The following is a 24,173-nucleotide window of genomic DNA, read 5'->3' as shown; positions in this document are numbered from 1 at the left end:
GAAGGAGCCCAGCTTAGAAACATAATGAAGAGAACGTTCCACGGTGAACAAGCCCATTTCTAGTCCCTTTTGCTTGCTGCCTTAATTTAGCGGGGAAATTTCTACTAAAGCAGTGATCTTTTAAGACAGGTCAACCTGGAACCAAAGTAGATTAGTCTAAAGCTGAAGGAAGGTAACAAACCACTGGTAAAGAAAAAAAGCATGAACCAGAGCACTGAGGCAGTACAGTAGTTTAACAACAATTAGAGACATGGAGCCCAGTTGATCAGTATATTTAACCTTAATACAATACACTTAGGACAGGTCTACACTACAAATTTACATCAGCGCAGCTACACTGGTGCAGCTGCACTGCTCTAGCGCATCTGGTGAAGAAGCGCTAAGCCCAGGGGAGAGAGCTTTCCTGTCGGCTTAATAACTCCACCTCCCCAAGAGGCAGTAGCTATGTCAGCAGGAGACGCTCTCCTTCAGGCACAGCACTGTCTACAGGGTGGGGTTAAGGTCGGTATAACTACATAGCTCAGGGTGTGTTATACTGAAGTAAGTTGACCAAGCCTTAGATAATTGGCTGCTACATTGAATTAAAGACCTAAACCTCAGAGGTGCTAAATGGCCTGTAGGCCCTTGTTCAGCATGGTACTTAAACACATCAGAAGTCAGTGAGACTATTCATATGCTTAAGGTCAGGCACCTGCATATGTACCTTCCTGAATCACAGCCTTAATGAAGAGTAGAGGATGGTTACCTTCAGTATGTTATTTGACTAATCAGGACTTTGTAAAAAAAAAAATTTTTTTTTTTTGCATAGTATGTATGACCCACATGAAAGGCCATAACCACATAATATAATTAACAGCATGGTATTCTAGTTTTTGTGGTCGTTGATAAAGTGAATGCTGAGGGAAGAGGGCAAAATCCACCTCCAAGATAAACAGGCAGAATCTCAGGTGAATCTAATCTAATCTGACATCGTTCCTAATGCTTTATATGGAAATAACCCACACAAGAGGTTTTAGAAGGTCAACAAGCTACTAATTTCAAATTAAATTGCATCATATTTAAGAGGAACATCATATATTTCATTTAATCCATTCATAATTATTTTGTATTTTCAAGTCTCTTTTTTGCTGTTTCCCAGATAAATCTGTTTGCTCTTCAGTTTCAACATCAGCTAACATTTGGAACAGAGAATCATAACACAGTAAACCAGCTTTACCACCAATTGTCCCACACATACCGTATCAAAAACATGCCAGGATTTGTTGCACCAACAGACAAAGACACTGTATAAAATTCCTGGAAATAAATCCTTCATACATCAGGCAAAACAAATTACTTGAAATGCAGTTCAGATTTCTTGACGGACTTAAAAAAACACTTCACAACCATTTATGACCCTACACTATTTGCAAATATCTGAGTCCTACCAAGGGTATTGACTTGAAAATTTTTGATGAAATCTTTTTTTTTTTTTTCATTTTTAAGCAAACAAAAAACAATTTTGGCAAATTTCAGAGTAGCAGCCGTGTTAGTCTGTACTCGCAAAAAGAAAAAGAGGACTTGTGGCACCTTAGAGACTAACCAATTTATCTGAGCACAAGCTTTCTTGAACTACAGCTCACTTCATCGGATGCATTCAGTGGAAATCTCCTCACTGTATTTTCCACTGAATGCATCCGATGAAGTGAGCTGTAGCTCACGAAAGCTTATGCTCAAATAAATTGGTTTGTCTCAAAGGTGCCACAAGTCCTCCTTTTAATTTTGGCAAAGTCTCTTCTGTTTTCATTGAGCAAGGAAACATTATCAGGACTGTTCTGTGGCAACATCATACTGAGAATGTGAATGTAAAACATTCCCTTATTTCAGAAGTGAAAGAGATAGCATAATAGATTTTACACATTAAACTTGAGTGATGATGAATTAAGGAGGTAAGCACAAACAATTTAAACCAACATCTTCCTCTGCAACACAGCTAAATCCCCTAAAACAAAACCGATAGTAAACATTTACAAAAGCTGTTAATCAATATTGCCAGGAAAAAAAAATATAGAAGGGATAGATGCCTCTCTTCTCATGTTGGGCTCAACTGTGTCTAGTAGCTAGTGCTCTCAACTCCACTGAAGTCATGTGGGTGCTCAGCATACTACACGATTGAGCCACAGGTTATTTTACTATTATACTTAGCCTAGATCTAAGTTTTAGATTATTTAAAAATTAGATTAAAAATGCATAAGTCTGAGGAATGCTAAATTTGACATTTGCTGTTTGAAAACTGTTCTTCACTCCCAAATAAGAAATAACTTTTCAACTCCTGCCACAGGTAAATTATTTTTCTACAGCATTCTCAAGCTACAAAAAAGGACAATTTTAAAAAACCCAAGAAATTAGTGGCAAAAAGAAATAAAAAATAAGTGTGATTATGTGATAGAACTACCTGAAAATCATTTACTGTTTAAAAATATAAAGAAATAGGTAGCATCCACCAAAAACAAATGAGGGGATTATTTTTGATTTCATATTTGATGAGCACAATTTTTCTTCTACCCACATATGATATAAGAAAAATACCAGAATTAATGGCCTATCTGAACAATCAGATATAAAAAAGAAGAAAAACAAGAATACTAACAGTTAATTATAGCTCATTTACTAGGAGACTTACGAATGTAACATTCCCGCATATTGGTCTTTAATATAAACTTGCTACTATATCCTGCTTGTTTTACTCACATAGCGAAGTTTTATTTATTTGAACAGCACACTATTGCCGTAAGCAAGATTTGACCCCTTTGTACATTAGTGGAAATGTTTGCATTTGAACACTCAAAACTAAAACCCTAAAACCTATATTTCCTTATCAACCTCTTCCCATCAACATTATATATTTTGGAATATTAGAACTTACCTGGCCTTAAGCCAGAGCTCATTGGCTGCACTTAAATAGAAAACATTTTCTATCAACAATTTTAAAAAATGTTTCTCCTTAAGTTTTGACTGATAAGGAAATCTGCTCATAAGACTATGACACAGGATGTCAGTGCACCAGCATATTACCTTTAAGGATTCAGTCCCATTTAGATGGTATTATTAGGTTCATTAACAAAGTGCTAATTGATTACTACCAATTGACCTCTCTCAGTTTACTGACTGTTCCAAATATGTTTGCTACAGCAAGGCCGTTTACTATCAGCTCCAAAGAAACGTTTCTGGTTATTTATTATATGTAACATACTAACTATAAGAAAAGGAGTACTTGTGGCACCTTAGAGACTAACCAATTTATTTGAGCATAAGCTTTCGTGAGAGCTCACGCTTATGCTCAAATAAATTGGTTAGTCTCTAAGGTGCCACAAGTACTCCTTTTCTTTTTGTGAATACAGACTAACATGGCTGTTACTCTGATACTAACTATACAATAGGGAGAAAGCACAATCTAGAGGTTCAACAGATGACTGGCAGTCAAGAATTGTGCATGCTGGTGACACTGCTGCTCACTTGCTCAGTAAGACTGGAAAAGTCACTTAGAATCACATGTGCCATCATTTCTGTGTCAGAAAAAATGGGAATATATACTTAATGATCACAGAAGCAATAGCAGGCTTAATTAACAATTGAAAAGCAGCTTGGGACCATCAGACTGTAGGTGTTACAGAAGTGGAAAGCAGTACAGTGTACGCAGTACAGTCTGAGGATGAGAAGACACTTTCACAAGCATTCCCATGCACATAAATTCCAAACAGGAATAAATGCATCGAAACACTTATTTCCTATCTACAGCACTCTGATTTTCATGACTTGGGTAGGATGGTTAGAAAATGGGCCTAGAAAAAAGAAAATACAGTAAGTTAGATGTTCATACTCAGGTGCGGTTTACATTTAGCTCCTTTCAGCCTAAAGCTGACCAAGGGCTTCATACTGCCACAATAAAACACAGCCGACTCTTCAGTATAGGGTGGCACCCTCTGCACAACAGTGTGGGGAGGGGACATTCTTTTCAAGGATACTAAGAAAATCCCATGGCACTGTTTATAAGAGTTTGTTAGAGCTAGAATGTGCATGTAAGCCCAAAATTCTTGCAGAAGGGGAATGGAGGCATTGTGTGTCAATCAGGGATAATGCCTCAAGAACTATCAGATGTCAGCAGGACAAAGTGATCCTCTCTTGGAAAGAGCAGAGCAAGTGCGCATCCTCTTGCCAGCCCAGGTCAGCTGGCTGGTGAGGAGGGGGAGAGGGCAAGCCTATTGTTACATTCACCTTGCTGCTCCCTCTAAAGAGGCCAGCACCGCACTTTGCAGCAACCCAGAGACGACCTTGTGTTCAGGAGCTGAGTGTATAAGAACAGGTCTGCTCCTGGTAGCAACAATGAAAAGCTGTAATGCAAATGTATTTAGAGTTTGACAAGTCAATGATTAAAACATCCACTTTTGCGCTACACTATAGTTTCCAGTGTTGCTACCACTAGAGGAGAATCACCCATAATAAATTATGACTATGAAGCTTGCTCAGGTAGGCTGCAAAAGACCTGACAGTATGACTGGTCCCTTTGCCGGGTAAGAAAGAGGTGAATGGATAGGGAAGGTGTTTGGTATCCTTTTCCTCCACCCTCTGTCCAGGTTTAGTCACAAACTAATCCTTAGCATCCACACAGACTGCTATGGGTACCCGCATGGCCCCACAGTATGCCAACATTTTTATGGCTGACTTAGAACAACGCTTCCTCAGCTCTCGTCCCCTAACGCCCCTACTCTACTTGCGCTACACTGATGACATCTTCATCATCTGGACCCATGGCAAGGAGGCCCTTGAGGAATTCCAACACGATTTCAACAATTTCCACGCCACCATCAACCTCAGCCTGGACCAGTCCACACAAGAGGTCCACTTCCTAGACCAGAGGTGGGCAAACTATGGCCCACGGGCCACATCCGGCCCACGGGACTGTCCTGCCTGGCCCCTCAGCTCCCGGCCAGGAAGGCTAGCCCCTGGCCCCGCCCTCGCAGCGCCACGCCACCAGTGCTCTGGCCCACTGCTCCTCCCGAGCAGGCTCCGGCAGGGCTGAGAGCTCCTGCTGCTCTGAGCAGCATGGTAAGGGGGCAGGGAATGGGGGGGGAGGGTTGGATAAGGGGCAGGGAGTCCCAGGGGGCAGCCAGGGGACAGGAGGGGCTGGATAGGCGTGGCAGTCCTGGGCGGGGGGGCTGTCAGGGGGTGGGTTTGTGGAAAGGACTCGGGGCACTCAGGGAGCAGAGGGGGTTGGATGTGGGGTGGGGCTCTGGGGGGGCTGTCAGGGGGTGGGAGTGTGCATAGGGGTCGGGGGGCACTCAGGGAACAGGGGGAGTTGGGGTCCCAGGGGGGCGGTTAGGGGCAGGGGGTCCCAGGAGGGAGCAATCAGGGGACAAGAAGCAGGGGGGTTGGATGGGTCGGGAGTTCTGAGGGGGGCAGTCAGGGGGCGGGAAGAGGGAGGGGGCAGATAGGGGGCAGGGGCCAGGCTGTTTGGGGAGGCACAGCCTTCCCTACCCAGCACTCCATACAGTTTCACAACCCCGATGTGGCCCTCGGGCCAAAAAGTTTGCCCACCCCTGTCCTAGACACTACAGTGTTAATAAGCAATGGTCACATAACCACCACCCTATACCGGAAACCTACTGACCGCTATACCTACCTACATGCTTCCAGCTTTCATCCAGACCACATAAAATGATTTGTGGTCTACAGCCAAGCTCTAAGATACAACCGCATTTGCTCCAACCCCTCAGACAGAAACAAACACAAATACCTACAGAATCTCCATCAAGTGTTCTTAAAACTACAATACCCACCTGCTGAAGTGAAGAAACAGACTGACAGAGCCAGAAGGGTACCCAGAAGTCACCTACTACAAGACAGGCCCAACAAAGAAAGTAACAGAACACCACTAGCCATCACCTTTAGTCCACAACTGAAACCTCTCCAGCACATCACCAAGGATCTACAACCTACCCTGAAGGACGATCCCTCACTCTCACAGACCTTGGGAGACAGGCCAGTCCTCGCGTATCGAGAGTCTTCCCCTCCCCCCCCCGCCAACCTGAAGCAAATACTCACCAGCAACTGCACACCACACAACAAAAACACCAGTCCAGGAACCAAACCCTGCAACAAACTCCGGTGCCAACTCTGTCCGCATATCTATTCAAGGGACACCATCATAGGACCTAACCACATCAGCCACACCATCAGGGGCTCGTTCACCTGCACATCCACCAATGTGATATATGCCATCATGTGCCAGCAATGCCCCTCTGCCATGTACATTGGCCAAACTGGACAGTTTCTATACAAATGAATAAATGAACACAAATCTGACATCAGGAATGATAACATTCAAAAGCCAGTAGGAGAACACTTTAATATCCCTGGTCACTCAACAGACCCAAAAGTGGCAATTCTTCAATCAAAAAAACATTCAAAAACAGACTCCAAAGTGAAACTGCAGAACTGGAATTAATTTGCAAACTGGACACCATCACATTAGGCCTGAATAAAGACTGCAAGTGGTTGGGTCATTACAAAATCTAAACCTAATTTCCCCCTACTGTTACTCACACCTTCTTGTCAACTGTTTGAAATGGGCCACTCTCATTATCACTACAAAAGTTATTTTTCCTCCCTTGGTATCCTACTGTTAATTGAATTGTCTCGTTAGACTGACCTCACACTTGGTAAGGCAACTCCCATCTTTTCAAGTATTCATACCTGCGCCTGTATTTTCCACTCCATGCATCTGATGAAGTGGGTTCTAGCCCACGAAAGCTTATGCCCAAATAAATTTGTTAGTTTCTAAGGTGCCACAAGGACTCCTCGTTGTTTTTACAGAGCAGACAGGAACTTAGTTTAAGAGGCTTCCACCAACAGAAAGGATCAAAGATATTTGTATTTTTAAAGGGATGCCATCTACTTCAAATCTAGTCCACTTAAAGTAAGAAATTAAATGAGTTTTCAGGTACCTGCCCCTTACTGTCCTTGCCAATTTCTGTGGTTTCACAATTTTCCTAATTTTTATTGATCTTTTTCTTCTCCTCTATCACTGTGAGAAAGACCCATACAAAACAAAGGGAGAAACTTCCTTATCTTTCCTGACTACACAAGGGAAACAGTGAAATAGGACTCCCCCACCTCACACACACACACAGGGCTGCCAAGCACACATCATGGACTAAAAAACCAAAAAGACATGTTTCTCTAATTAGTAGTAGTCGTAGTAATAGTAGTATTACTGTAGTACCAAGGAACCCCAGTCCTGGGCCAGAATCTCATTGTGCTAGGTGCTGTATGAACACACAACAAAAAGTCCCTGCTTCAATATCTTTTGGTTACAATAAACTTAGCTGTTTCCTGTAATAATACAATGCAAATATTTTTCTGACAGAAGTATGATTTCTGAGTTGACTGTGACCCTTTAATCAGCATTACCTCAACTTGTAACTCTTAATATATGGATAATGGAAATAAACATTTCTCCCTCTGTGTGTCAATTTATGATTAAACTAAACAAAATTAAAAGCGACAGAGTGCATAACACCAATCGGTTTCTCTGAGTGTTCATCCATACTGCACGTCTGGCTGTGGTTTCAAAGAAATCTGGATTAAGTAACATGATTCATATGTGAAAAGGCTGACAATAAACAGAATTTTAGTACCATTCAGTCGTAAAACAGCCAGCATTTGCTCTGCATGTACATATTATGTCCATAACAAAAATTTTTCCTTTGAGAGCAACATATTAGGTGTTTAATCTGTGCGCCCCAAAATTAAAACCAGAGGACTTGTTTTACTGATTTCTCCCCCACCCACCCACACACACGGACACCTTTCCATCAACATTTTATACTTAAAGCAGAGACACTAAAACCTGTTTACTAAAAATAAAAGCATCCTTTTAAAATCTCATAAAAATAAATTTGTTTAATTAAATTATCCATTTTTGTCATTTTCAATAAAGCCATTTTAGAATTCTCTCTTTCTTAGAGGATAATGTTCGCAGCAGACAAGGCCATTAATGGCTTGCCTTTGTGGGTGGTTAACTGAAGTGGATCTGAAGCCTTTCATCAGTGCAAAGGCTGTTCACTGTGAGCATGCCATTCTGTGAATGTAAATTTAGGGCCTATTCCAGGGCAAGGCAACAGAAGCTCCTACACAACACTGCATGTAAACATCCAACCTCTCTCACACTTCATAAGGGTTGGGAATTCTCCACTCCTGCCTCCTTGAACATTCTGTCAGGATTCTGTTGAGGATGGGGCACAAAGTAAAAACTGCCTGAAGGACAGTTTCAGCGTGGCAACTATTTAAGGGTGTGAGACAAAAATGACTAATTGTTTTGAGAAGTGATGTAATTGTAAGCTCATGTAGGGTTCGTAAGGATATCATTGTGCTGAGTTTCCTGAGTGGCAGTTGACTGAAATCCTTATCTTTTTGTGTAATAAATATGTGATATAATTGCATACTGCAGCATGTTATACAACTACAATATATGGATGATGACTAAAAAAAGTCAAGCAGAGCACTTGTGTGCACTTAAAATCACACTATTCATGTGAGGACACAGAGATTACTGTCAATATGTGTCACACTGATGCACAACACAACTTTTCTGGTACTTGAAATAGGAAAAAACTGCAAGAAGAAAATTGCATTTTGGGAGGTTGGCAATAAATGAATGATAGCAGCTCTCACATGGGTCATGAAGTTACCAGAACCTCAGAACGGCATTATATCCTTTATTTACATGACTGCTTAACTGTAGTTCTTTTATATTTAGCAGATGTGGATTATTCAGAGATACCTACAAATGTCTGCTCTGCTTAGAAACTATTCTAAATTACAGTGTTCTAACTGGGCAAAGACAACATGAAGTTTGAGTACTTTATGAATTTCTAGCGGCATGGTGTCCGGAGCCAGGGCCACAGGAATTTATCCTGAAATACACTCCCTCTGCCGCTCTGGGCAAGTCACATCATCTGTCTGTCCGTTTCCGCAACTGTGAAAACCTACCTCTTAGAGGAGATATTGTTAGGTTAAATGAATGCATGCGAAGCATTTAATATTGCCATCTAAACTCAGATATAACGACTGGGCCAAATCCTGCAGTTCTTACTCAGTTATCTTTGAAAACTCGTGGCGAACAGGGGAAGTCCCGGATGACTGGAAAAAGGCTAATGTAGTGCCAATCTTTAAAAAAGGGAAGAAGGAAGATCCTGGGAACTACAGGCCAGTAAGCCTCACTTCAGTCCCCGGAAAAATCATGGAGCAGGTCCTCAAAGAATCAATCCTGAAGCACTTACATGAGAGGAAAGTGATCAGGAACAGTCAGCATGGATTCACCAAGGGAAGGTCATGCCTGACTAATCTAATCGCCTTCTATGATGAGATTACTGGTTCTGTGGATGAAGGGAAAGCAGTGGATGTATTGTATCTTGACTTTAGCAAAGCTTTTGACATGGTCTCCCACAGTATTCTTGCAAGTTAAGGAAGTATGGGCTGGATGAATGCACTATAAGGTGGGTAGAAAGTTGGCTAGATTGTCGGGCTCAACGGGTAGTGATCAATGGCTCCATGTCTAGTTGGAAGCCGGTGTCAAGTGGAGTGCCCCAGGGGTCGGTCCTGGGGCCGGTTTGTTCAATATCTTCATAAATGATCTGGAGGATGGTGTGGATTGCACTCTCAGCAAATTTGCGGATGATACTAAACTGGGAGGAGTGGTAGATACGCTGGAGGGCAGGGATAGGATACAGAGGGACCTAGACAAATTGGAGGATTGGGCCAAAAGAAATCTGATGAGGTTCAATAAGGATAAGTGCAGGGTCCTGCACTTAGGACGGAAGAACCCAATGCACAGCTACAGACTAGGGACCGAATGGCTAAGCAGCAGTTCTGCGGAAAAGGACCTAGGGGTGACAGTGGACGAGAAGCTGGATATGAGCCAGCAGTGTGCCCTTGTTGCCAAGAAGGCCAATGGCATTTTGGGATGTATAAGTAGGGGCATAGCGAGCAGATCGAGGGACGTGATCCTCCCCCTCTATTCGACATTGGTGAGGCCTCATCTGGAGTACTGTGTCCAGTTTTGGGCCCCACACTACAAGAAGGATGTGATAAATTGGAGAGAGTCCAGCGAAGGGCAACAAAAATGATTAGGGGTCTGGAACACATGACTTATGAGGAGAGGCTGAGGGAACTGGGATTGTTCAGTCTGCAGAAGAGAAGAATGAGGGGGGATTTGATAGCTGCTTTCAACTACCTGAGAGGTAGTTCCAGAGAGGATGGTTCTAGACTATTCTCAGTGGTGGAAGAGGACAGAACAAGGAGTAATGGTCTCAAGTTGCAGTGGGGGAGGTTTAGGTTGGATATTAGGAAAAACTTTTTCACTAGGAGGGTGGTGAAACACTGGAATGCGTTGCCTAGGGAAGTGGTGGAATCTCCTTCCTTAGAAGTTTTTAAGGTCAGGCTTGACAAAGCCCTGGCTGGGATGATTTAATTGGGTATGGGTCCTGCTTTTGAGCAGGGGGTTGGACTAGATGACCTCCTGAGGTCCCTTCCAACCCTGATATTCTCTGATTCTATGAAACGCTAGTTGAAGTCAGAGGATCCCTAGGTGCAGTAGGGAACCACAACTTTAAGCTGCAGAGTTGGCACAGCTTGAGGGGGTACCAGCAGAGGCAAAGTATCCCTTCGACTCCTCCACTAGACAATGGCTTTAGTGATCAACACCAAGAGGCCCACTGATGTTATGTTGCTGTTAGATCCACTCCTTCCCCTGCCCTTCACTGAATGTCGCGTTAGGGTATGTCTACACTGCAGCCGGAGCCTGGGCTCTCGGACCCCAGGCTGCGGGACGGTGCCAGAGCTTGGGCTGCAGCCTGAGCTCGAATGTCTACATCGCAATTAAACAGCCCCTGAGCCTGAGCCCCGCAAGCCTGAGTCAGCTGGCACAGGCCAGCCCGCGGGTTTTTCATTGCAGTGTAGACATACCCATGGTGATTTCAAATTCAGAGAGCTCCCGTAGCTGAAGTTTTTCTCTCAACTTCCTTGGAGCGGCCTCATGCACTACCGCCAGTGTGGTTTGTTTGCCTAAATGCCGACCAAATAGCTTCATTCACACATTAGCAGAGAGTCTTTCCCCCCGCAAGTGCTACTAGACTTCCTTAAATTGTGAAATGAAATGAAAGGGAAGCTACCGAAAACACTGTAATTTAAGTGCCTACAGTTGGTGATCTTTCAACAATTTCAAAGTTATCTAGGAGTGTGTTTAATTCCTACCAAACTAGGCTCTTACACTGTCACTCATCACCATGCCATCTCCACTGGCTTTATAGCAAGAAGCAGAATTTCACAGATGTGATACTACTGTGTGGTCCTATTTCACACAGAGAATGGTTTTAGAAGATCTTGTGTGATCCAGCAACCAGATTCCAAAGTTTTAAGGCCAGGAGGGACTATAATGACCATCTAGTATAATTTTCTGTATAAACACAGGGCATAGAACCTCACCCAGTAATTTCTGCATCAAGCCCATAATGTCTGATGGGCTATAACATACCTTTTAGAAAGATATCCAGTCTTAATTTAAAGACTTCGATTGATGGAGAATCCACCGTGTTCCTAGGTAACTTGTTCCAATATACAATAAACTGACAATCTTAGAGTAAGTGCTTTATTCAATGTTTTTACAGCATTTGGCACAATGAGGTCCTGGTTCACAACTGGGGCTCCTAGGTGCTATGGCAATACAAAAGAACAAACACATAAACAACAACACAGCAGTCAAATGTCAGATAAAAAGCTATCAGACAAAATGAGTATATCTGTATCAGTCATTTGGTCTATAACAAACAACTACCCTAAACCCAGGGTTGAGAGTTCAATCCTTGAGGGGGCCATTTAGGGATCTGGGGCAAAAATTGGGGATTGGTCCTGCTTTGAGCAGGGAGTTGGAATAGATGATCTCTTGAGGTCCCTTCCAACCCTGATTTCGATGATTCTATGATTCTACCGGTACATTGATTTAGATTTTAAAGTCCTTGAGGCACGGACTAGGCCTTCTCTTCTATGTCTCTTAGGGTATGTCTACACTGCAATGTAAACCCAGGCTCAGACTCAGGCTCAAGCCTAACCTGGCTTTGGTCTACACACAAATCACGCTAACCTATGGTACCAGGGATGACCACGCGTACCAGCAGATAGCTAAAAAGCTGACAGCTTTGCAAATTTACCTAACCAGTGACCCCGTGATGGGAGTGGATTAAGCAGCTCAAGAGTACCAGAAGACCAGGGACCGGAACCGCACCTCTGGCAACTCGCCAATCTCATGCCTATTTTATTAGTTTGACGGGGGCTGGGCACTGAACTCAGCATGGAACCAGCCATGGTGCATGACGACCTGCCAGCCAGAATGGTGCCCTGCTGTCTCCTGAATCCAGCATGGGGACTGCTGGGAGCCAGCAACAGGCTCCAAGTGAAGAGCATGAAGTGACTCTCTTTCTGAAACCAGTTCCAGAGCAGGCTGTGGTACAGGATCAACAGCAAACTCTGGGCCCAAGCCCAATGTCAGCATTATAAAAAAATCCAAACAAACACTCAAATGATAAAGTCACTGTAATTGAGCAGCACCACAGGATCAATGTCCAGTCGCTGGACCCCACTATCCTATGATAAGGTTCCATTCACACAATCTCTTAATTAGATAATGGTTCATATTTAACTATTTTTTTTGTGTTCCTATCACAACAGAGCACATGAATCTAATAATGGAATTATTTGAAATCTATCACTAATCTTTAACCTGATTGTCTCTAAACCAGAAGCCAACTGACCTCTGTCTGGTGTAAGGATAGTCATTCCCTGGGAATATTTCAGCCTCTGTGCAAAATATATTTTGGAATTGCAATAAAAGAAATAGAAACTCTTAAGCATGATGTTACAATTCTCCAATTTCTGTCAATATTATGATAGAACAGCATCAAGGAATTATAGATACCATATCGCTGACTGTTCATTGAATATCTGAAGGCACTCAAAAGATTAAATAGTAATCCTATTCTAAATGGTTCAGTTTGTTGTTTGCCTGGCAACTTTTGGCAGTCAAAACAAATAAGGGATAGATGTTTTCCTAAACTGAACTCAGAGACAAACAGACTTTCTTTCCACTGTACATACCATTTGTTAGTAAACTGGCGCACATTTTTCATCCATTTATCTTAATTGACACCATCTATACTACATGCTCCTTTATTCTCCTACACAGCATCCCCTCTAAACCTCATTAACTAAACTGAAACAAAGTAGTGGAAGGGCTAACCAGTGGTCCTACATTTAAAAACAACCAACTGTAAAAAGTGACATTGATTTTAAAAGACCTTTTAAAAACTGCACCAAGAAGTCCTATGGCTGTTTTTGAACCTCTTTGATATACAGTTTATATATAATTTATATGACATAAATACAGTAAGCTGTTGTATAATTAAGGGTCCTCATCACATTACAGTTTTGCATTCACTTAAGCAAGGTCCATTATTTTCAACATACACAGGGCTCTATCCTGAAGTGATTTTTCAGGGCCAGACCACCACCTCCCACAAGTAAAACCCATGGGAAGAAATTTCTGTGAGGTTCCCCTCTTGGAAATCCCCCTCGCATCTCACTGGGGAAGTAGAGTTTGCCTCCCCCACTAAGAAGAAAGACCGCAGGGCCTGCCCCCTAACACGGCATATCCTAGGGCATCTGCAGTCATGTCTCTATCATCAGCTCTGGATCTTATCCCTGGCATCGCAGCTCCATTACACTCATGTTATCAAGTACTCTCTTTGGCCACGGCTGTCCCAGCACAGCCAAAGAAAAGATTAGCAAGTCCTAGGTTGCATTGTCATTGCTGACTAAGTTTAATGGGGCTGGAAGGGAAACATTGTGTATACCCTCTGGCCCCCATCTTCACTCGTCTATCCATCCCCAACCCCACACCTGTAGAGGGACCCTTGCAAGACCCAGAGAGAGGAAAGAACAATATCATAGACGTGACTGATTCCCCCTTTCCATCAAAAAGTGGGAAGATCCAAGTGTGGAAGGCCCCCTGCTCTCTTCCTGGATATTGATTTGGGTGGGGTGATCTTAGTTCTGACTCAGTGGTTACAAAGGCTAAGCTACCATGGAAGCCAGTGGGAAATAAGAAAATACCAAACAACATCTGAGTAAGGGGGCTTCAGAATTAGCCCCCACTGCATAAGAGTTTCTACGTATACTCAGTAGTATTACATGAGATGACAATGCAGTCCAAATCTTGAATATTTTTATTTTCATTTATAGCATCAAAAGCATGCTAAGACTCTTAAAGATAGAAACAGACAGTGCAAGTTTTAGGCAGCAGCACCAAGAATTTCAGGTTTACCATAAATTTAATGTGCAGAATGAAAATTCATAATTTGATTCCCAGTACTGCAACATACTAACTGCCTCATCTCCAACGTAAGAGCTGAGGGTGCTTAGCAACTGTCATAAGGTTATCAACACCTTGGACAATCCTGAGTACACATTTAAATTCCCATGGCAAATCTGTGCATTACTTCATGCTTTGTAGATCCTGGATTTCCTTCCTATACTTACAGATACAATCAACATCTAGACACTTGGCAAACTTTGATTCAGTACCTATTGTTCCTATTCCTCAATCACTCAGACAGCTAACATATACATTCCTGACCCTTTCTCCTTAATTAACAACAATATTTATTGTAAAGACAGTGCATCAAAGTCCACTGCAATAGTTCTTTCATGCTGATTAAATTGCGACAAAACATTTTGGTCGGAAAAAAAAATTGTCTTAAGTTCATGAAGCTAAAAACCAAGATACACAAAAGTGAAGCATTCCAAAGTTAAAAATAATAATTTTAAACTGCAAGAGCCGAGCTGTAATTTTGTGCAGTTCAGCATGACATCATGGTTTATATAGGGCCAGCTCAATAAATCAAACTTCACCTAATTAGAGATCCTACTGCATATCTACATTATTCACACAAATAATTAAAACAGGACAATTCATAACACAAGCCAGATATGTTTACTAAAATATGTTCTTTTCAATGTTTTTTATCTTCACTGCTGCTTACAGAGCTTTCACATTTACTAAATTACAAACCTGAAGCTTTTACTTTAGTCTGACTTCACTTTCAAGGAATTCTTGAATTAACTTTACACTGCTTTAAGCTCTTCATCCAATGAGAGAACAATCTGTGGTTTCTAATTCCTTCGAATGCCAAGGACTGCCATCCATGTTCGACTTTCAGATATACTGTCTTTTCAGAGCTAGGCTCTGTTTGCTGAAAACCAACTAGTCGTCATAGCATTTTGACAAGCAATATTTTTTAAAAAAATGAAAACAAAGGAACAATACTTTGTGATGGGTAAATTAGTAGGAATAATTAGGTTTACTATCACTTTTTGAACAGATTATAGCAAAAACTTGGTCAAACCAGAGCAATCAACTCTAAGTGAAAAGCCCTTATTAGTTAGGTTGTTACCAAATCTTCTCTGCATTTACTGATCATCTGTGATCCACTATCTTTTTCTTTTTAATTGTGGGTTTTGTTGAAAGCAGAAGTTTATGAAATATCAAAATATCTGAAGTCCAACTGAAGGATGCTATCCAGCTAAGGTCTCCATTAGTGGAAATGCAAGAAGCTTTTTGAATGGCTAGATATCCTGCTGCTAGTGCAACAATAATTTACTATGTACAAGATGTCAAATCAAAAGCCAAATACAATTTCATAAAAAGCATGAGTTTAGAGATAGGTTTCTTTGCTAAACAATAAGGGCTTTTTCCCCTAAATCTTGAGTTTTGTTCATTATTTTTACTGGTTGTTTTCAAATATATATATATATATAAACATATAATATATATATATATATATATATATATATTTTACTCATCAATTGCACCAACAAATGCAGTGTTTGAAATATTAAGCCAATAACCCAAGAGCTAGCTTTCTATAAAAGGCATAATACAGCAACCTAGAAGAAATGGGAATACACAGAAAAGGAGACACACGTCTATGTTAGTTCAGTACCAGTTTAATTCTGACATCTGTTGTACCAAATGTTAACCAATGAAAATCATGGAAGAGTTTTAATTTATTGTAATATTGTAATTTATTAGGTGTCAAAATGAACCAAACCACACTCAAGACTATCTAATGTAGTGCATAAATATGTTTACAAAGACATGGCAAATGGACTTCCTGCAAGTACATGCAGAGTAAGCAGGTGGACAGAAGAATCCTTCCAAACTTTTGCTGGACATATTTTAGTTCAAGAAAACATTACACCCAACATGCACTAGTCATGACAAACAGAACTGGAGGAATGTTGGCAAGGTAGAGTGTTAAGGCCAATAGTGAATCTGGAGTCACTTGCACAGAATGTTCAAAAGGATCTGACCTCTAGAAATAATCCAAGTCATATTTTCTTACTAATTCTCATCTAGAGTCAGGTGCACAGGCACAGTCGCCTCCAAACCAGCAGCTAAGTTCACAGGGCTACATGCTACTTGAAAAGCACAACATTACTCAATTTTCTTCCCTTTTGTTCTCCTTCGCAAGCCTTGCTCCCACACGTCCCTGGTGGGGCACAGCAGGAAACACAGATCTAGTGCACTTCAGCTCAGGTGTTTATGCAGGCTATGTACTAGAGCAAGTAATGGCAAGTGTTAGGCGTAGTCCTACAATTTAAGCAGCAGTAAGTCTCAAGCCCCTTGACAGCATCTGAGGAGACATGGAGTTATGTATAGTCTTGATAGCTTATGAGGTGGTTAGCTATGTGCTTCACTCTTAGGCCTTATTCTTCCTTCCAAGCATGAGTAGTTTGGTGGCTGCACACGAGCACTCATTAATGCAGGATCGGGTTCTGCTCATCGTTTTTTATTTTGTGCGCCACACCTGTGCTGTACACAATCACACCCTTAATCTCCACCAATCGGAATTCATATTATCACCGTTTCAACAGGCAGCAAACACAGAACTGCAAATCATCTGCTAAAGAAAAATGGACCTCCAAACCCAATATTCACACTCTCCTTATCCTTTTCCACCTGTCCTTATTTAAACAGAGAACAAACAACATTATAAGAGTTTTCAGAAAACAATGAGGGTCAGACTTCCTGTTAAAAACCATACTGCAGGGATGCACTGTAGAGCTCCTTATATGAGCAGGTGGCATAAGGGTGGGAGGAAGAGACTTCCGTTCCATTGTTAATCTAATTCCACAATCCCACCAAACCCTTTCTGGAGAAGTTGTGCAGGTCTTGGGACCCATGTACAGGAAAGGCTGGAACGGTTGTTCTCCATTATATTGCATTCCCCTTCCCCGTCAAGAAAAAAAATGGGAGTAAACTCAAGTTGACCCTGTGGGCATCAGCTTTTCAGGATTTCCTTTCTGCAGCTAAGAACACCTTTCTTTCTTCTGGGCAAGTTTTGGGATGGTCAGGGATTCATACAGTCACAGCGCCTCAGGGGAGCTGGGACCCTGTGTGAAGGCAAAGGACTTGTTGTGGATCTGTAGGTTTTTGCTGGTTTAAGAGAGTGAAATTCCAGGCTACCTACCATGAGGAGTGCAAACCCCCACACACTTCTAGGGATGATTTCCATTGATTGTACAATCTCATGAAGTTTCTCTGCCCCTATGTGGGAATAACCCAATCAGGGATATGTTCTGGCCCATAATTATTGAATCAAGATCTTCTCTCAAGCTCTTCCACCATTTCCCTCAAACACCTGCCTTCCTGATATAAACCATTTTTTAAACCATGACCAACATCTAATCTGGGAACTATTGCTCCTGTTAGTCTGATTTGCAATTAAAAGAATCAAGGACACAAACCTGAAGCCTCAGTTCTGTTACTGTGTGCCATAAACTAGTTTGTAAAGCAAATTTGGTTTGAAATGACTACTTGTCTGGACAGAAACATAACGAATAATCGTCATTAAAGGATAGCATTTGGGTCCCCCAGTAAGTGGCCAGTGATCTTCTAACAAAACCCCAAGATTTCCCAAAATTACTTCTGCAAGCAATAGTTAAAATTAAAAGAGGTGATCTCCCTAGAGCAAACCCACAGCCCTATTTTCGTAACGTGCTTTTGAAGCCTGATGCTTATCAAATGAAGTAATTTCATTCTCTTGTGTTAACTTGTACAGCTTGCTTGCTATTGATCTTCTGAGTCATGTTTCTGGCAGTAAATTAGTATCCTACTAGAAAATATAAGTGCTATAGAACAATTGATGTAATATATTAATAATTTAAGTTTGGATTTAACTCTTTCAACATATTAGCAGGAGATACTGTCTGTACAAAATAAGGATATCCCCTGAACACTGAAAACAAGAAACCAAAATATTTAGAGTAAAATTTAAAAGATCACATTTTAATGTGAAGGATTTGGATTATACTCATGTAATTTTTTTTTTTTTTTAAGATTATGAGCTACATAATGAATTCCTCCTAAAATGTTTGTTGGTTTGTTTGTTTTGAGGGGAAATGGTTGTTTCAGTCTAACAGGTATCACTCAGAGAGCAGGATTACAGCTTAATCAGGCTGCTGTATTCAGGCTGTTGGATTTCTAATTGCTTTCTTCTTATCTGGACTACACCCAGTAGAGCACCCACATAAACCATAGAGAAAACAGCCCTCGCCAAAGTCTTACAATTCTTCATAGAATCACCTCTATCCTATCTGCGCTTACAGAAAGCCAGATCAAAAGAAAACATATTGTAGATTAAAAGCTAACTGAATACAGCAGGGGTGGCCAAACTAACTGACCCTCCAAGTCTCACAGGACAATTTTCAGAAGTTTGAGAGCCAGGGCACAGCTGCCGGGGCTCAGGGCTTAAGCCCTGCACTCTGGCAGGCACCTCTCGTGGGCTGAAGCCCAGAGACACCCCTCCCACACTGGGCTGAAGCCAGAGGTGACACATGGGGGACATGTGGGGTCACGTCATTCCCTCCACCCCCCGATTTTTGCCAGGGTTTGCTGGCTCCACTCGGTCACATGGTGCTGCCAGGCCCCCTCCCTGCGTGGCAGCTGCTGGAGCCAGCAAGCTGGGAGCTGCAGCCCTAGGGAGGGACAGCAGCAAACATCTAGGAGCTGTAGGGAGGAGCCGCTGAGGGTAAAAGGGAGGGTCTGATTGGGGGCATGACTCAAGCTGTTGGGGGGGGGGGGGGGATGAACCTTTAAATTGTGCCCCCACACCCCACTCTCAGCAGGCACCAGTGGTCTCTGGCAAAAGCCCCTAGCCCCATCACCCTACCACAGAGAAGAAGTCCCGAGTTCCTCCCCAGTGTGGCAGGTGGAGAATGGGGGCGGGGGGTTCCGCGAGCCACACTTTAACTGTAAAAGAGCCGCATCTGGCTCACAAGCCGCAGTTTGGCCACCCTTGGAATATAGGTTAGAGAAAATTATACATACTCTTATGATATATATCTGTACTCTGTGCATAGCATACATATACCAACTGTACATGCATCTGAGGCCAAATGCTGCCTCTACTCTTACACAACCCAGAACAGATGCTCACCAATATTACAGGGTTATGGGGTCCCTGTCACAGGAGGAACATTCCATCATCCCTACCACAAACTCATCCAGATAGTTTTGGTAGAAGCAGAAATAATCTGCAGAGGAGGGAAGCTGAGCATAAGGGACATGGCCAGGTCAGGGATATACGTATGTACAAAAGCCAAATGGGAAGACTATGTTCCTTAGGTGAGGTAGGGCTTGAAGATTTTGGCACCAGCAAAGATCAGCATGAAAATCTCCTGCCCTTTGCTCCTCCTCCTGCTATGCATGTGCTTCTGTTGGCAACGATGAACAATGTGCTCCCAGAAATTTGTCTCGTAGCTTCCAGTGTTAACCTGAGAACACCATCAAATCATCTAGCAGATGGAAGGATAGGAAAGACGCACACCTATATCTTCAGTGCATTAGAGAACTTAGCCACACAAGTTGCACTGATTTGAATGGAGTGCTATGGCTAAATTCCAAGTTAAGTCTTTTCCAATAATCATTTGATTGTTGGATGAAGTTCTTTAGCCTGCGCTATGCAGGAGGCCAAACTATATAGTCATAATGGTCTCTTTTAGCCCTAAAATCTATGAAAATTCAGATGGTATAGTTTAAAGACGAGGAGATCTCATTTCCCAGCATGTATTACATTACTTCTTTATTTTATTTTTAGTCCTCTATAAACATACAAAATCCCAAGGAATACACAGTATTCAGAAGCGCAGAAAATGTGCTCTTACTTGCCTCAGATGCAAACAGCTACATACTGTCCAAGTGACACATAGTTTTGATCAAGGAGATAGCAGTATCAGTGTTTCCATAATTCTTTATGAAGAATTATAGGATTTAAAATGTCTCTTTCCAGCATTACCTAATGCATGGGCCTCTCGATGATTAATTAAAACTATATACATATAGAAAAAACAAACATCAGCACTGCAATACTATGTACCAATGTACAGTATCCTTGGCAAAAAGAAATGGCCTGCTGTTCTCAACCAAAAGTCAATTTCCATATGTTAATTGTGAATTGTAACCAGACAAGATCTCTTTTCTAAAAAAGTTTCCAGCAACTGGCAAACTGTGTCCAATACACAGGAAATCGTATTTATAGTTTATACTCTCCACAATGTATCAATTCTCCTCTCACTAGGAGAACCAGTGGCAACTTCTAAATGAACGGTCTTGTCTCTAGAATTCTATCATCACAACATACAATAGCTAATTCTAGAGTCAATAACTGGGGGGATTGAAGGGGGAGGAGAAATATAGCACAGAGGTCCCTTCCATTGCTGAAGAATCCATAAAATAATGGCCTATCAGAGTTCTTTACTCAAAAGAGCAAGAGTTTGAAATCCTGCTTTTGCAACCCTTTGTCTCATCATTAAAACCATGATTCAGTGAGGTACTTAAGCATGTGATTAACTGTAAGCAAAAGAGTAATCCTATACTACCCATGTGCTCATTTATATCTCATTTAATATCTCATTTAATATCTCATTTAATTAGGGCCTAAACAAGTTACAGCCTCATCTGTACCTGCTAATTATAAACTCCTCTAATATGCTACTTTTTTAACATAAAAAATGGGGATGAAAACCAACAAAAGCATTGCTATGAAAACTTCAAATGCTCTTATAACAAGCATTTAAGAACATGTATAATTACTTGGTAATCATCTTGTCCTCATGTTTTTTGCTATGATTCAGAGAACCATGTGCCGTTACTAAGGCAAGCCCCACTTTGAAAAGCAGAAAGGTAAAATGTCAAAGCTTTTAATAGAGATAGGTTAATACTTTACCAAACGAGAAATTCCACCAAGGGCAAAAGCACTGCAAGAAGTGTTCTTACCTACAATTAAGAAAAGTAAAAATCATCACTCTGTATATCACAGTTTAAAAACACAAGTAATTCCAAAATAATGAATTATGGATATCATGACAACATGGAACAATCCAAATAAAACAAGAAGCTAACATCAGAACAGGAAATTGCCATTTTTTTGAAACAGTAATTAACATTAACAGGGAGACTGCTAATATATACAAACAATCAATAAAGGAAATTTTGTATTAGTACAATGAAACCCAAGGGACCAGTTTAAAAAAAAAAGGTTACTTCATAGAGGTGGGTTTTCAACTAAAATTCAGACAAAACAACTGAGAACCACATGTGGAGACTTCAAGGTGGTCACTTAAGAGAGAAGCTTGCCTGCTGGAGATGAAGGTCCTTCATTCAGATTTTACGGTGTTTAAAAAATTAGCAATACTATATATTTATTTGAATTCAGACAGGTGTGCATGGGCTCTTATATGCAATCATGAGGCATATGTCTCACAGTGTCTTTGCTTGTCCTAGCCATGCTGAATTTTGAAGTTTGATTCCAAATAATTGTCAACTTTTGTAAACAACGGTGATCAAAGTCATTTGTTTTGTAGCTAATTACATTTTCACTGCACCACTCCCTTCTTTTCCATTTACAGTGGCAAAGTGAGAAAATGGGCTGTGGACCAAAACACACACATAAACAAGTAGTTTTCATTTTTTGTTGAAAAAAATCAGACAATTTTTAAAACATTGATTTTTTTTCACAAAAGTGTTAGTTTTCCAAAAATGTTTCTTAAAGTTTCAAAATGAAAAATGTCAACCAGCTCTACTTATTACAGTTTAAGAAAAATCAGTTTTTCCTCTTTAAAAATAATTTTTAAAATTGTGTTTATTAATCTTGGCTTCTTTTTGCTTTTGAAAACTCTTTGCAGTTCCTAAATACTCATAGCGAGCATTAGTTATTCTGCAACCCGTGGTCTCTAGTGAAAGGAAAGTATGTTTTATGAACAGGGTCATATGAAACCTGTGACTAAACGCACAGTAAAATCCTAACAGGATTGTTCCTATACTTGATTTGAAATTAAAGTCTCCATAAGCAAGGACGTTTTGGAGGCTTTGTTTATTTGTTTCTCCTTGATATAGTAGGCGTGAAGCAAGTCTCCAAAACGGGCCATATTTTTGGAGTTCAATGTACCCATACTTCACACACACACGTCATACATTATTTGAAAGCTTATTTTTATGTCCATTTAGATGAGGTATGATGGAGAGCTACCACGTGGTGTCATAAGCCTGAAAGAGAGGTAAAACAATGGTACCCAAAATGAGAAAATGTCCTTTTTTAGATAGTTCCAGAAACACTGCAACATGACTGACTACAGTTTTTACAATTTAAGTTAATTTCAATACCTTAATGTGATGTTTATTGGTCAAAGCTACCAAAAGACGATGTATTAAAAGATTTTTACTGGTTTTGCATGAGCAAGTCTTTTTTTCTCCCAGAAATGATGATGCTGTTTAGCATGTGGCAAAAATGGTAAATATCAACATTTTGCAATATACTAACACGAAGAGTTTTCACATCGCATATTCTTAATTCTTAAAGTATCTCACAAGTTTTCTATATTTTCAACTAAAATTTGATAACCAGGTCAGTCTCACACTGAAGGCTGGGCACCAGTAGCAGGAGATCGCATGCCCTCAGTTTGTACTGCAGAGTGGGTAAATATAAATGTATGTGAATTCCTAATGTAATGCTACTCTATTTGTAAGCTTTTGTACAGACAATGTAGCATCTAGTATGCCTGGTAGAAGGTTCCAGTTTGTAATTGCCTACGCATGCAGCACTATCCTTTGAAATAGTCTTGAAACTAGCTTTTTAATTCAGTGATAGTTATACACAGATCAGTATCAGTGTTAGAGATGACAATGCACAGTTGCATATTATGAATGTGAAAAAGTTATGAGAGAACAAAGTAGCCTAACAAGTAGTTGTGATGACAAAGTCCACAAACAAGCCCTTGTCTCTGCACTGAAGATGGATGAAAAGCGTGTTACAGTTCTTACCAACCATATCGTCAACAGTATGACAAACCCGTTTGACCTTGAATCACTTCCAGAGGTAATTAACATCATGTCTACTGGACTGCAAGTAACATCATATATACAAGGGTCTCTACGGAAAATAGCAGATGTTGGTGAAGAACAAATGGAGAGATTTGTGAGAGGTGTATTTGATCCTGAGGGGACACTACAGTTTTTTCAGCCCAGTCACGAATTCTGGCATTCAAACATTTGCTGACATGGCCAAGGTGATCAAATTTAAGCCTAGCAACGGAGAGACAATCACAGCAGCTATCACTCCAGAAACTGTTTTCCGCTGAGCCCTGTCCTTACCAAGATGCAAAGATGACATTTCAATTGCAACTGTTCTTAATCATCCAATACAACCTGAATCTATGTCCCTCTTCCACGCTGATGGCACAACGAAACAAACAGACAAAAGTTGAATTAAGGCATCAGCTGGAAGCTCAAACTGAAAGAAACCATGAGCTAAGAGCATACAACAAAGAAACCACAGTGTACATCAGACGTCAGGGCTGTCATACAAATTATGGCTGGAGACAAATTCCACACATTTGATTAATTGGTCGCTGAGTACTTGAGGCATGTTCTAAAAGGATATGACAAAGCTAATTCTGTAATCAAAGTCTTTGACAGATATGACAACAGTAACTCTGTGAAAACTGCAGAAAGACCACACCAGACA

At 41.1% G+C, this 24,173-nt stretch overlaps 1 protein-coding gene across 2 annotated transcripts in view; it reads right to left on the bottom strand.

Annotated features, from left to right (window-relative positions):
- Window positions 1–24,173, bottom strand: part of CMSS1 (cms1 ribosomal small subunit homolog) — a 366,300-nt gene that overhangs the window by 156,497 nt on the left and 185,630 nt on the right. Inside the window, exon 2 of one of the 2 annotated variants that reach the window (XM_077821669.1) lies at window positions 21,378–21,427. The exons of the other annotated variant lie outside the window; for it this stretch is intronic. The gene's annotated coding sequence lies outside the window, so the exon portion shown is untranslated. The remainder of the gene's footprint in view (window positions 1–21,377; window positions 21,428–24,173) is intronic. 2 annotated transcript variants of the gene reach the window in all.

Source organism: Eretmochelys imbricata, chromosome 1 (assembly GCF_965152235.1).
Source record: "Eretmochelys imbricata isolate rEreImb1 chromosome 1, rEreImb1.hap1, whole genome shotgun sequence".
Lineage (NCBI taxonomy): Eukaryota > Metazoa > Chordata > Testudines > Cheloniidae > Eretmochelys > Eretmochelys imbricata.
The sequence above is the reverse complement of the archived record's forward strand: the minus strand, read 5'-3'. Positions and strand labels throughout refer to the sequence as shown.